At 44.8% G+C, this 13,972-nt stretch overlaps 1 pseudogene; it reads left to right on the forward strand.

Annotated features, from left to right (window-relative positions):
* Positions 1-336: 336 nt before the first annotated feature.
* Positions 337-1,298, forward strand: LOC135887427 (olfactory receptor 14A16-like; annotated as a pseudogene).
* Positions 1,299-13,972: the final 12,674 nt, after the last annotated feature.

Consider the following 13,972-nt stretch of genomic DNA (forward strand, 5'->3'; position numbering starts at 1 on the left):
TGGACGATTTTTTGGGTTTGGATTGTACTCTGTTCCATTCTTCATACTGCATTTTAACAAGCCACATCCTCAGATGGGGTAAAGTAATGAAGCTCCATTGACTTTAAAGGAGCTGACCCAATTACACTAGTTTGATAACAGGACTGATTGCTTGTCAGATGCGAGAGCACTAACAACACCTAAACATTGTAAGTGACGAGTGCTGTGCATCTTTGACATTCATATAATGAGATATTAGAGAAAGGGGAATCAGGGCTATTCCCTGTATCACTCTAATCCTGACCATTGTCTTTCTCATTCCTTGCACAGCCATCACACAGCGTACTGAGGAAGAAAATGTCCAACCAAACCGCCGTGACTGAATTCCTTCTCCTGGGATTCTCTGATGTTCGGGAATTGCAGATTTTACACTTTGTGGTGTTTCTAGTGCTTTACCTTTTATCGCTGGTGGGGAATCTTCTCGTCTTCATAGCCATAGCCCTCGACCACCACCTTCACACTCCCATGTACTTCTTCCTGATGAATCTGTCCATCCTAGACCTCGGCTCCATCTCTGTCACCATCCCCATTCCATGGCCAACTCCCTCATGAACACAAGAGTGATTTCTTATTCTGGATGTGTCGCCCAAGTCTTTCTTTTCTTCTTCTTCGCTTCAGCAGATTTTGCCATACTGACCGTCATGGCGTACGACCGATATGTCGCCATCTGCCAACCACTGCACTATGAGACAGTGATGAACAGAAAAGCTTGTGTCCAAATGGCAGCCAGTGCCTGGATCAGTGTTATTCTCTACTCTGCAGTGCACACTGGAAACACGTTTGCAATATCCTTCTGTGGAGGCAACATGGTGGATCAGTTCTTCTGTGAAGTCCCCCAGCTCCTCACGCTCGCCTGCTCTGACTCATACCTCAGTGAAGTCGGGTTTCTCATCTTTAGTATGTGCTTAGGCTCAAGCTGCTTTGTTTTCATAATTGTGTCATATGTTCAGATCTTCACCACAGTGGTGAGAATTCCCTCTGAGCAGGGCCGGCATAAAGCCTTCTCCACCTGCCTCCCTCACCTCATTGTGGTCTCCTTGTTCCTTTTCACTACCACTTTTGCGTATCTGAAACCCATCTCCAGCCCTCCATCGGTTCTGAATCTCTTGGTGGCCGTTCTCTATTCTGTGTTCCCATCAATGATGAATCCGATCATCTATAGCATGAGGAACAAGGAGCTCAAAGGTGCACTGAGGAAACTGATACGTTGGAGGTTATTCATTAAGAATGAGAAGTCCATATTTATTATTTTAGCATGATTTCATTCTGTGTTTCTTTAGAAATATAATTATCTGATCATATTATTGTCTCCATGAGAACATACCATGCTATCTGTTTATGTAGAATTGGGTATTTACACTAGTAAAAATCCAGACAAACTTGACTGAAGAAAAAAAAGAGTTATTATAAGAATATAAGAACATAAGAATATGGCCATTCTTATGTTCTTATAAGAATGACCATACTGGGTCAGACCAAAGGTCCATCCAGCCCAGTATCCTGTCTATCGACAGTAGACAATGCCAGGTGCCCCAGAGGGCATGAAGCTAACAGGTAGTGATCAAGTGATTTCTCTCCTGCCATCCATCTCCACCCTCTGACAGAGGCTATGGACACCATTCCTTGCCATCCTGGCTATTAGCCATTAATGGACTTAACCTCCATGAATGTATCCAGTTCTTTTTTAAACCCTGTTATAGTGGGTTTTTTACCCATGAAAGCTTATGCCCAAATAAATCTGTTAGTCTTTAAGGTGCCCTATTATAGGTTTACACCAATGTAAATAAGATTAGAATCTATCTCTCTATCTATCTATCAAGCAATTATATAGCGTTACCCATCACCATGCTATATGAGCACCTTGCACATAATATCAGTAGCCATAGCAAAAGTTCCTAGTGGGGTCTATGTCTCTTCTTATTTTGGGTGATGATAAATCTGATTGAGGTATCAATGCATTTGTTATTTGTTTCTCTGTTTTTTAATTTATTTTTCTTTAGCTGGTTGGTTGGTGGTTTGATTTGTTTCTATGTTCCAGGTGGTTTTGGAGGTGGAAAGGCCTGGGGAGATGGTGAGTGTTTGGTTCAACAGGATTTTCAATGTTTATCCTCTCTCGGGAGTGCCCATATATCATCTCTTTGATGAGGTTTTTCTGAGCGCACTGAAGGTTTGCTCCCCACAATGATAAAAGGGTGCAAAAGAAGTTTGTGCATGGCTGAGTACCTGCTGAAATGATTATGTATATACTGTTGGGGTATTATTGTATTATTAATGATGTGTTCGGGAACAAAGAGCCTCAGGGAGGCATCTTTTTATGATTTTACTTAAATGATTATGTAAAAGCTGTGTCATTGGTGCTGTGGTGGAAAGGCTGTTCTGAAGAGAAACTTTTTCCAGGGTTTCCTAAAGAAAATCTGATTTGGGATAATGAGGCCAGAATTGGATCCCATTGAAGTCACTGGGTCTAGCCCCTGACTTCTAAGAGATCAGGATTTGGCCAATGGCCAGTGCACACAAGGATCCAGATTTGGCTGACAGCACCCTGGAAAAAGTGAGGGTGACGGAGATGTAAGGGTTACATTTTCCAACTCACCTAGACCAGCACCAATGCAGTGTAGATCCACTGACATCACCAGTATAATACTGACATTGTTCTGGCCCAAAGTCTCTGGGTTACACTCAGTAGTGTCGGAGAAAAACACAGTTCTCACTTTTTGTTTGGGTACAGCAAGTCAGATGCTTTATTTTCTCTCTATCAATTGCATAGAGGGAGAGAGCTAAGCAGGTCTCTCAACAGGTAAACAATTACAGCAAGCATTTATACCTTTTGTTACAGACAATAATGAGCAACAGCTGCATTTTGTTTATACATAGGTCATTTTGATATCTTGTTTTGCTCACTAATGTAGACTCTTAGTCTACATTCCATATTATCTACACATTATCTACACAAGGTCGCAACAACTTCTCACACAGTTCTTTCCCACTCGCCTCACACATTCCTCGCTTCTACAAATCTCGCGTTATTAGGGTTACAGTTAGCCTAACTCTTGCTAACGAACTGTCATGCATTGCATCCCCTTCCTGTCAGTTCTTTCTCTGCTTCCACAACCCCCCCTTTTGTACTACTAGTACAACAAACATTTTCAAATCTCTATTTGCATTAAATCTTTGAATTCAGATTCTACATCAGATGCTTCAATCTTAGGGGTTTTGATTGGATGTAATGACAATGCATGATGAGCATGGACATGAAAAGTATTACTATTATTACATCCTTTACAACAACAATAACATACTCCTGCACTAGCTAACAACAACACAAGCAATAACATTCCCATAACGATAATAATATGATGGTGTTGTTGTACAATCTTAGTCATATAACACAATACATCATACTTAGTACATAAGGTGGATACTCTATAAGCTGTCTGAAAGGCATACTTTTTAACTTGATATATATTTTGAAGCATGTGAATTTGCCCTTGTATTTCAGAAATTTTCTGAACCTTTGGTAATAGTGAAAGCAAATTTTGAAATCAATCAGGTACTAAACTAGTCCAATTAAAGGGTATCTGGAACCTAAGGGCTACTTGGAAAATTCTATCTGCAGGCCAGTAAATAATATGATTGCCTGCAGTGGTAATGAGATTAAAATGTATGTCTTGCAATGTGGTGGCTTTAACATACACACAGCTATCATTAGCTTGAAAAAATAAGTGTCCTGTCAGGGTAGTTCCTTGTTCCCTACCCTCCCAGCAAACGTAGTCATGAAGAGTAACAACTTCTCCTGGCTTCAGTTTACGAATACACTGAAGCTGTGGGGGTTCTAATGGCCAAAATGTCCATTGACTCCCTAACCCCATTCAAATGTCAGGTATAATCCCAGGAGCACTGACTAAAATCGATTGGGCATACCAGGAGGTCTAATTTCCCAGATGTCTCAGTGAATTACCGAATCCCACATGCATCCTTCCCATGGACCCAGCAGGATTCGGTATGTGGGAGCCCACATCCCCCCAACCGGTCCATATGCTTGGAAGGAGCACTGAGAACGTCCGCACTTCCACCCAGAAAGTCTCCAAGTATGTCTCCATGGCCACAGATCAGATGGTACTCCTGATGTGTCTGTAAGGGCAGTGGGCCAAGCCTGATGCTCTAGATCATTCCGAATGGCCATTAGCTAGTCATTCAGGAAATCCTGAATTTCTGAACATGCTAGATCCCACTGCAATGCCTTCCCAGCCTCAGTGATATTCAATACCATCTCTGTCAGCAACTTCTGGGTCATTGAACTAAGGGCGGAAATAACATGTAACTCACCAACTCCAGCCTGTACCTGGGTTAGTTGTGCCCCAATTTCTCATCATGTTTTTGGTTCTTAAAAATATTCCAAACTTCTGCTGCACTATTGGCCCCATCCCAAAGGGATCCGGTCAAGTCTCTCTTTTTTCTAGAGGAAATAACCCAAGCCCTCTGTTGTGCTAATCTAATGGCAGCCCCCTTTGAGCAATTTGGGTATGTAGAGGTAATCTGGAAACTGGATAAGGGTAATGAAAATTTAACAGTCCCTAGTGTAGTGTTAATCACAGTTCATTGATATCCTAATACATTTCTTTGGTGTAGTACTATACCACATTTCCAAGCATGGGTCCCACAAGTTTCTTCCTGCCAGTGTATAATTCTTTGTTTCTTCACCAGGGTCAGTTCTTAATGTCTCTTGTAGGCAGGAATCCCTGGATTTTGGTGGTTCCAATGGAGCAAGTGTTCCTTCTTCTCTTTTCCTGAAACAGTCATGGTTCAGCATCATACAGGGGAGAAGTTACTAGCACATCACCCTGTAATGGTTTTGCTTCTTTTAGAAAAATTCAAAGGCACAGTAGGTCTGTCAGTGGACAAGGGAGAGGTTACTAGCACTTCACCTTGTCTTTTTTTCCTTTTTCCTGCTGTCCAGAAGGCACAGCAGAGCTAGAAGGAGAAATAGGCTGATCAGTCGGAGAGTCCTCCCGAGGTGGAGGAGTCTTTTTACAGTGAGAAGCATGGGTACAGGTAGGCAGTCCTTGGCACTTCACAGCGGTGTTGGTGGTTAACAGGACTTGGAAAGGGCCTTTCCAGTGTGGAGCCAAAGCAGTCTTTCGTTGATGGACTTTACGTAGACTCAGTCTCCTTGTTTCAATGAATGGCAGGGCTGCTAGGGTCTTTGGGTAGCACTTCTTTTATCTGTGAGAAAAGAAACCTAACACATTTCATTAATGCCTGGCAGTGTTTTGCAGATCTCATAGTTGCTTGGGCACATTCAGGTCCCCCCTTTTCTTGGCTGTCAGCCAAGTCTTAGCTGTGGGCAGTGTCCTTGGATGGGGCCAGCGTCTTATCTTTGGACTGAGCTTGCTAGCTATTTTTTCCAGTTAACTCGTTCTGTTCTTTTTCCTTCTCGGCTTCTTTTAACCTACAAAGGAAACTTCCACTCTTCACTCATACACCTTTTCCCAACAATGAACACATACACATTGCCATTATACAATACATTAGTCTTATTATTCAATGTATGCCATGTACACCCTTCCAGTAAAATAACTTTATTACAGAGCTTTGGAGCAACAAACCAGGACAAGCACACCCACCTTTGAGGAGTTCACTCGGTACAACCTCAGGTGTCCAATAGCTTTCTTCCCTCCCCAGCCCTCTGGCTAGAAATCTGAGGTAGCCAGAAGGATCCCATGGGCAATATGGGGAGTGGGTTAACCTTCCATGTCCTTGCTTCCAAAGACTGTTGGTATGCAAATTTTAACAATAATTTTTCAATTAAAAAAAATCTGGCCAGTGAAGTTTCTTTTTCTTACTTAAGCAAATGTATTAGACTTTAGTATATCACATTTTCCTGATTTATCCAAACACTTTTTGTATTCCAAGTTGAATAAAACAAGTATCTGCTTTTTGATTTAACCCTTCTATTTAATTTTGAACTAGACTGTCTTATGAAAATATTAAACCCAACAATTCTGGCCACAAGACAAACACCACAAGACAGGACAAAGAACACAAAAATAATTCCTATTGTACCAGTAAATGCATGGTACATTGAATGCTGTTCAGCTGGCATCCGTTTTCTCTGATGATCTGAAAGACAAAAGAACAGAGGTCTACCCCTTCTGGGTAGTCAGTCATTGCTTAAAATATTTCCTTTATATACACATACTCTTGTTGATTTTAGACAAAACAGAGGAATTACCCCATATTTCCTTGTATTTGTTTCATAGGCAGCCCAGGTTTCAGTGGCTTCTACCTTATTAGTTAGAAAATTGCATGAATACAGATGCTTTCTGGCTTGCTTCCAGATCCAAAGCTATCCACAGCTTAAAGATTCTTACTTAAAAAGGGACCCAATTAACTTTCCCAGACTTTTTGCCTTTTACTTCTAACTCCTGCTTTCAAACACCCAGTGAACTGAACGAGACAACACAACCTATTATTGGTAGGTTTGCAATTCTTTTACCTCTGCTACAATATACACTGCACATGTTCTGGGGAAAATGCACATCCTATCCACAATTCAATTTCCACAACACTAGCCACATCAATTTCTACACAAGGTGTAACTGTTTCTTTTGTGCTTACAAAATCTCCATGCACCCCTAGTAAAGTGACAGCTCGACCACACAGAGCCAGGGGCACTGTCCTGGTTTAATATGGTTTAATACCATATTAAACAACACTAGTTTCCTGTGTCTGGCAAAAGTATTCTCGGTTTTTGCAACTTTAAACAATACCAATTCATCTCAAACTTATAAAACACAACAGAGGGTCCTGTGGCACCTTTAAGACTAACAGAAGTATTGGGAGCATAAGCTTTCGTGGGTAAGAACCTCACTTCTTCAGATGCAAGTAATGGAAATCTCCAGAGGCAGGTATAAATCAGTGTGGAGATAACGAGGTTAGTTCAATCAGGGAGGGTGAGGTGCTCTGCTAGCAGTAGAGGTGTGAACACCAAGGGAGGAGAAACTGCTTCTGTAGTTGGATAGCCATTCACAGTCTTTGTTTAATCCTGATCTGATGGTGTCAAATTTGCAAATGAACTGGAGCTCAGCAGTTTCTCTTTGGAGTCTGGTCCTGAAGTTTTTTTGCTGTAAGATGGCTACCTTAACATCTGCTATTGTGTGGCCAGGGAGGTTAAAGTGTTCTCCTACAGGTTTTTGTATATTGCCATTCCTGATATCTGACTTGTGTCCATTTATCCTCTTGCGTAGTGACTGTCCAGTTTGGCCAATGTACATAGCAGAGGGGCATTGCTGGCACATGATGGCATATATAACATTGGTGGACGTGCAGGTGAATGAGCCGGTGATGTTGTAGCTGATCTGGTTAGGTCCTGTGATAGTGCTGCTGGTGTAGATATGTGGGCAGAGTTGGCATCGAGGTTTGTTGCATGGGTTGGTTCCTGAGTTAGAGTTGTTATGGTGCGGTGCGTGGTTGCTGGTGAGAATATGCTTAAGGTTGGCAGGTTGTCTGTGGGCGAGGACAGGCCTGCCTCCCAAGGTCTGTGAAAGTGAGGGGTCATTGTCCAGGATGGGTTGTAGATCACTGATGATGCGTTGGAGAGGTTTAAGCTGAGGGCTGTAGGTGATGGCCAGTGGAGTTCTGTTGGTTTCTTTTTTGGGCCTGTCTTGTAGCAGGAGGCTTCTGGGTACACGTCTGGCTCTGTTGATTTGTTCCTTTATTTCCTTGTGTGGGTATCGTAGTTTTGAGAATGCTTGGTGAAGATCTTGTAGGTGTTGGTCTCTGTCTGAGGGGTTGGAGCAGATGCGGTTGTACCTCAGTGCTTGGCTGTAAACGATGGATCGTGTGGTGTGTCCGGGGTGGAAGCTGGAGGCATGAAGGTAGGCATAGCGGTCGGTGGGTTTTCGGTATAGGGTGGTGTTAACGTGGCCATTGCTTATTTGTACTGTGGTGTCCAGGAAGTGGACCTCCCGTGTAGATTGGTCCAGGCTGAGGTTGATGGTGGGGTGGAAGCTGTTGAAATCATGGTGGAATTCTTCCAGGGTCTCCTTCCCATGGGTCCAGATGATGAAGATGTCATCAATGTAGCGTAGGTAGAGAAGGGGCGTGAGTGGACGAGAGCTGAGGAAGCGTTGTTCCAGGTCAGCCATAAAGATGTTGGCATATTGTGGGGCCATGCGGGTGCCCATAGCGGTGCCACTGGTCTGGAGGTATATATTGTCACCAAATTTGAAATAATTGTGCGTGAGGATAAAGTCACAGAGCTCGGCAATAAGTTGTGCTGTGTCATCATCAGGGATACTGTTCCTGACAGCTTGTATTCCATCTGTGTGTGGGATGTTTGTGTAGAGAGCCTCTACATCCATGGTGGCTAGGATGGTGTTTTCTGGGAGGTCACCAATGCATTGTAGTTTTCTCAGGAAATCTGTGGTGTCACGGAGATAGCTGGGAGTGCTGGTGGCGTAGGGTCTGAGTAGGGAGTCCACATATCCAGACAGTCCTTCAGTGAGAGTGCCAATGCCCGAGATGATGGGGCGTCCAGGATTTCCAGGTTTGTGGATCTTGGGTAGTAGATAGAATAACCCCGGTCGGGGCTCTAAGGGTATGTTGATTTGTTCCTGTGTTAGTGTAGGGAGTGTCCTGAGTAGATGGTGCAGTTTCTTAGTGTATTCCTCAGTGGGATCTGAGGAAAGTGGCCTGTAGAATTTGGTATTGGAGAGTTGTCTGGCGGCCTCCTTCTGGTAGTCAGACCTGTTCATGATGACAACAGCACCTCCTTTATCAGCCTCTTTGATGATAATGTCAGGGTGGTTTCTGAGGCTGTGGATGGCATTGCGTTCTGCACGACTTAGGTTATGAGGCAAGCGATGTTGTTTTTCCACAATTTCTGCCTGTGCACGTCGGCGGAAGCATTCTATGTATAGGTCCAGACTGTCATTTCGACCCTCAGGAGGAGTCCATGTGGAGTTCTTCTTCCTGTGTTGTTGGTGGGAGGGTATCTGTGTATCAGTGCGCTGTTCAGTGTTATCTTGAAAGTATTCTCTGAGTCGGAGGCGGCGAAAGTAGGCTTCCAGATCACCGCAGAACTGTATCATGTTCGTGGGGGTGCTGGGGCAAAAAGAGAGTCCCCGAGATAGGACAGACTCCTCTGCTGGGTTGAGTGTGTAGCTGGATAAATTGACGATATTGCTGGGTGAGTTAGGGGTACCCCTGTTGTGGCCCCATGTGCCAGGTAGGATTTTAGACAGCTTACGGTCCTTTTTCCTTTGTAGAGAGGTGAAGTGTGTAATGTAGATCTCCTGTCTTATTTTAGTAAAGTCCATTTGTGTGGAGGGTTGGTTATTTATGAAAGTCTCCAGGTTGGAGAGCTCTTTCTTGATGTTTATCTGTTTGCTGTATAGGATGCTGATCAGGTGGTTCCTCAGTTTCTTTGATAGTGTATGGCATAATCTCTCACTGTGGTCTGTGCAGTATGTAGATAGCAATGGATTTTTCACCTTCAGTCCATTTGGTATGATGTCCATCCGTTTGCATTTGGAAAGGAAGATGATATCTGTCTGTATTTGTGCAAGTTTCTTCATGAGGTTGATAGATTTCCATTCCATACGGCTAAATGCAGTGCCTTGCATGGTGTCAAGTATCAGAGGGGTAGCCGTGTTAGTCTGAATCTGTAAAAAGCAACAGAGGGTCCTGTGGCACCTTTAAGACTAACAGAAGTATTGGGAGCATAAGCTTTCGTGGGTAAGAACCTCACTTCTTCAGATGCAAGTAATGGAAATCTCCAGAGGCAGGTATAAATCAGTGTGGAGATAACGAGGTTAGTTCAATCAGGGAGGGTGAGGTGCTCTGCTAGCAGTAGAGGTGTGAACACCAAGGGAGGAGAAACTGCTTCTGTAGTTGGATAGCCATTCACAGTCTTTGTTTAATCCTGATCTGATGGTGTCAAATTTGCAAATGAACTGGAGCTCAGCAGTTTCTCTTTGGAGTCTGGTCCTGAAGTTTTTTTGCTGTAAGATGGCTACCTTAACATCTGCTATTGTGTGGCCAGGGAGGTTAAAGTGTTCTCCTACAGGTTTTTGTATATTGCCATTCCTGATATCTGACTTGTGTCCATTTATCCTCTTGCGTAGTGACTGTCCAGTTTGGCCAATGTACATAGCAGAGGGGCATTGCTGGCACATGATGGCATATATAACATTGGTGGACGTGCAGGTGAATGAGCCGGTGATGTTGTAGCTGATCTGGTTAGGTCCTGTGATAGTGCTGCTGGTGTAGATATGTGGGCAGAGTTGGCATCGAGGTTTGTTGCATGGGTTGGTTCCTGAGTTAGAGTTGTTATGGTGCGGTGCGTGGTTGCTGGTGAGAATATGCTTAAGGTTGGCAGGTTGTCTGTGGGCGAGGACAGGCCTGCCTCCCAAGGTCTGTGAAAGTGAGGGGTCATTGTCCAGGATGGGTTGTAGATCACTGATGATGCGTTGGAGAGGTTTAAGCTGAGGGCTGTAGGTGATGGCCAGTGGAGTTCTGTTGGTTTCTTTTTTGGGCCTGTCTTGTAGCAGGAGGCTTCTGGGTACACGTCTGGCTCTGTTGATTTGTTCCTTTATTTCCTTGTGTGGGTATCGTAGTTTTGAGAATGCTTGGTGAAGATCTTGTAGGTGTTGGTCTCTGTCTGAGGGGTTGGAGCAGATGCGGTTGTACCTCAGTGCTTGGCTGTAAACGATGGATCGTGTGGTGTGTCCGGGGTGGAAGCTGGAGGCATGAAGGTAGGCATAGCGGTCGGTGGGTTTTCGGTATAGGGTGGTGTTAACGTGGCCATTGCTTATTTGTACTGTGGTGTCCAGGAAGTGGACCTCCCGTGTAGATTGGTCCAGGCTGAGGTTGATGGTGGGGTGGAAGCTGTTGAAATCATGGTGGAATTCTTCCAGGGTCTCCTTCCCATGGGTCCAGATGATGAAGATGTCATCAATGTAGCGTAGGTAGAGAAGGGGCGTGAGTGGACGAGAGCTGAGGAAGCGTTGTTCCAGGTCAGCCATAAAGATGTTGGCATATTGTGGGGCCATGCGGGTGCCCATAGCGGTGCCACTGGTCTGGAGGTATATATTGTCACCAAATTTGAAATAATTGTGCGTGAGGATAAAGTCACAGAGCTCGGCAATAAGTTGTGCTGTGTCATCATCAGGGATACTGTTCCTGACAGCTTGTATTCCATCTGTGTGTGGGATGTTTGTGTAGAGAGCCTCTACATCCATGGTGGCTAGGATGGTGTTTTCTGGGAGGTCACCAATGCATTGTAGTTTTCTCAGGAAATCTGTGGTGTCACGGAGATAGCTGGGAGTGCTGGTGGCGTAGGGTCTGAGTAGGGAGTCCACATATCCAGACAGTCCTTCAGTGAGAGTGCCAATGCCCGAGATGATGGGGCGTCCAGGATTTCCAGGTTTGTGGATCTTGGGTAGTAGATAGAATAACCCCGGTCGGGGCTCTAAGGGTATGTTGATTTGTTCCTGTGTTAGTGTAGGGAGTGTCCTGAGTAGATGGTGCAGTTTCTTAGTGTATTCCTCAGTGGGATCTGAGGAAAGTGGCCTGTAGAATTTGGTATTGGAGAGTTGTCTGGCGGCCTCCTTCTGGTAGTCAGACCTGTTCATGATGACAACAGCACCTCCTTTATCAGCCTCTTTGATGATAATGTCAGGGTGGTTTCTGAGGCTGTGGATGGCATTGCGTTCTGCACGACTTAGGTTATGAGGCAAGCGATGTTGTTTTTCCACAATTTCTGCCTGTGCACGTCGGCGGAAGCATTCTATGTATAGGTCCAGACTGTCATTTCGACCCTCAGGAGGAGTCCATGTGGAGTTCTTCTTCCTGTGTTGTTGGTGGGAGGGTATCTGTGTATCAGTGCGCTGTTCAGTGTTATCTTGAAAGTATTCTCTGAGTCGGAGGCGGCGAAAGTAGGCTTCCAGATCACCGCAGAACTGTATCATGTTCGTGGGGGTGCTGGGGCAAAAAGAGAGTCCCCGAGATAGGACAGACTCCTCTGCTGGGTTGAGTGTGTAGCTGGATAAATTGACGATATTGCTGGGTGAGTTAGGGGTACCCCTGTTGTGGCCCCATGTGCCAGGTAGGATTTTAGACAGCTTACGGTCCTTTTTCCTTTGTAGAGAGGTGAAGTGTGTAATGTAGATCTCCTGTCTTATTTTAGTAAAGTCCATTTGTGTGGAGGGTTGGTTATTTATGAAAGTCTCCAGGTTGGAGAGCTCTTTCTTGATGTTTATCTGTTTGCTGTATAGGATGCTGATCAGGTGGTTCCTCAGTTTCTTTGATAGTGTATGGCATAATCTCTCACTGTGGTCTGTGCAGTATGTAGATAGCAATGGATTTTTCACCTTCAGTCCATTTGGTATGATGTCCATCCGTTTGCATTTGGAAAGGAAGATGATATCTGTCTGTATTTGTGCAAGTTTCTTCATGAGGTTGATAGATTTCCATTCCATACGGCTAAATGCAGTGCCTTGCATGGTGTCAAGTATCAGAGGGGTAGCCGTGTTAGTCTGAATCTGTAAAAAGCAACAGAGGGTCCTGTGGCACCTTTAAGACTAACAGAAGTATTGGGAGCATAAGCTTTCGTGGGTAAGAACCTCACTTCTTCAGATGCAAGTAATGGAAATCTCCAGAGGCAGGTATAAATCAGTGTGGAGATAACGAGGTTAGTTCAATCAGGGAGGGTGAGGTGCTCTGCTAGCAGTAGAGGTGTGAACACCAAGGGAGGAGAAACTGCTTCTGTAGTTGGATAGCCATTCACAGTCTTTGTTTAATCCTGATCTGATGGTGTCAAATTTGCAAATGAACTGGAGCTCAGCAGTTTCTCTTTGGAGTCTGGTCCTGAAGTTTTTTTGCTGTAAGATGGCTACCTTAACATCTGCTATTGTGTGGCCAGGGAGGTTAAAGTGTTCTCCTACAGGTTTTTGTATATTGCCATTCCTGATATCTGACTTGTGTCCATTTATCCTCTTGCGTAGTGACTGTCCAGTTTGGCCAATGTACATAGCAGAGGGGCATTGCTGGCACATGATGGCATATATAACATTGGTGGACGTGCAGGTGAATGAGCCGGTGATGTTGTAGCTGATCTGGTTAGGTCCTGTGATAGTGCTGCTGGTGTAGATATGTGGGCAGAGTTGGCATCGAGGTTTGTTGCATGGGTTGGTTCCTGAGTTAGAGTTGTTATGGTGCGGTGCGTGGTTGCTGGTGAGAATATGCTTAAGGTTGGCAGGTTGTCTGTGGGCGAGGACAGGCCTGCCTCCCAAGGTCTGTGAAAGTGAGGGGTCATTGTCCAGGATGGGTTGTAGATCACTGATGATGCGTTGGAGAGGTTTAAGCTGAGGGCTGTAGGTGATGGCCAGTGGAGTTCTGTTGGTTTCTTTTTTGGGCCTGTCTTGTAGCAGGAGGCTTCTGGGTACACGTCTGGCTCTGTTGATTTGTTCCTTTATTTCCTTGTGTGGGTATCGTAGTTTTGAGAATGCTTGGTGAAGATCTTGTAGGTGTTGGTCTCTGTCTGAGGGGTTGGAGCAGATGCGGTTGTACCTCAGTGCTTGGCTGTAAACGATGGATCGTGTGGTGTGTCCGGGGTGGAAGCTGGAGGCATGAAGGTAGGCATAGCGGTCGGTGGGTTTTCGGTATAGGGTGGTGTTAACGTGGCCATTGCTTATTTGTACTGTGGTGTCCAGGAAGTGGACCTCCCGTGTAGATTGGTCCAGGCTGAGGTTGATGGTGGGGTGGAAGCTGTTGAAATCATGGTGGAATTCTTCCAGGGTCTCCTTCCCATGGGTCCAGATGATGAAGATGTCATCAATGTAGCGTAGGTAGAGAAGGGGCGTGAGTGGACGAGAGCTGAGGAAGCGTTGTTCCAGGTCAGCCATAAAGATGTTGGCATATTGTGGGGCCA

Source organism: Emys orbicularis, chromosome 13 (genome assembly GCF_028017835.1).
Source record: "Emys orbicularis isolate rEmyOrb1 chromosome 13, rEmyOrb1.hap1, whole genome shotgun sequence".
Classification (NCBI taxonomy): Eukaryota; Metazoa; Chordata; order Testudines; family Emydidae; genus Emys; species Emys orbicularis.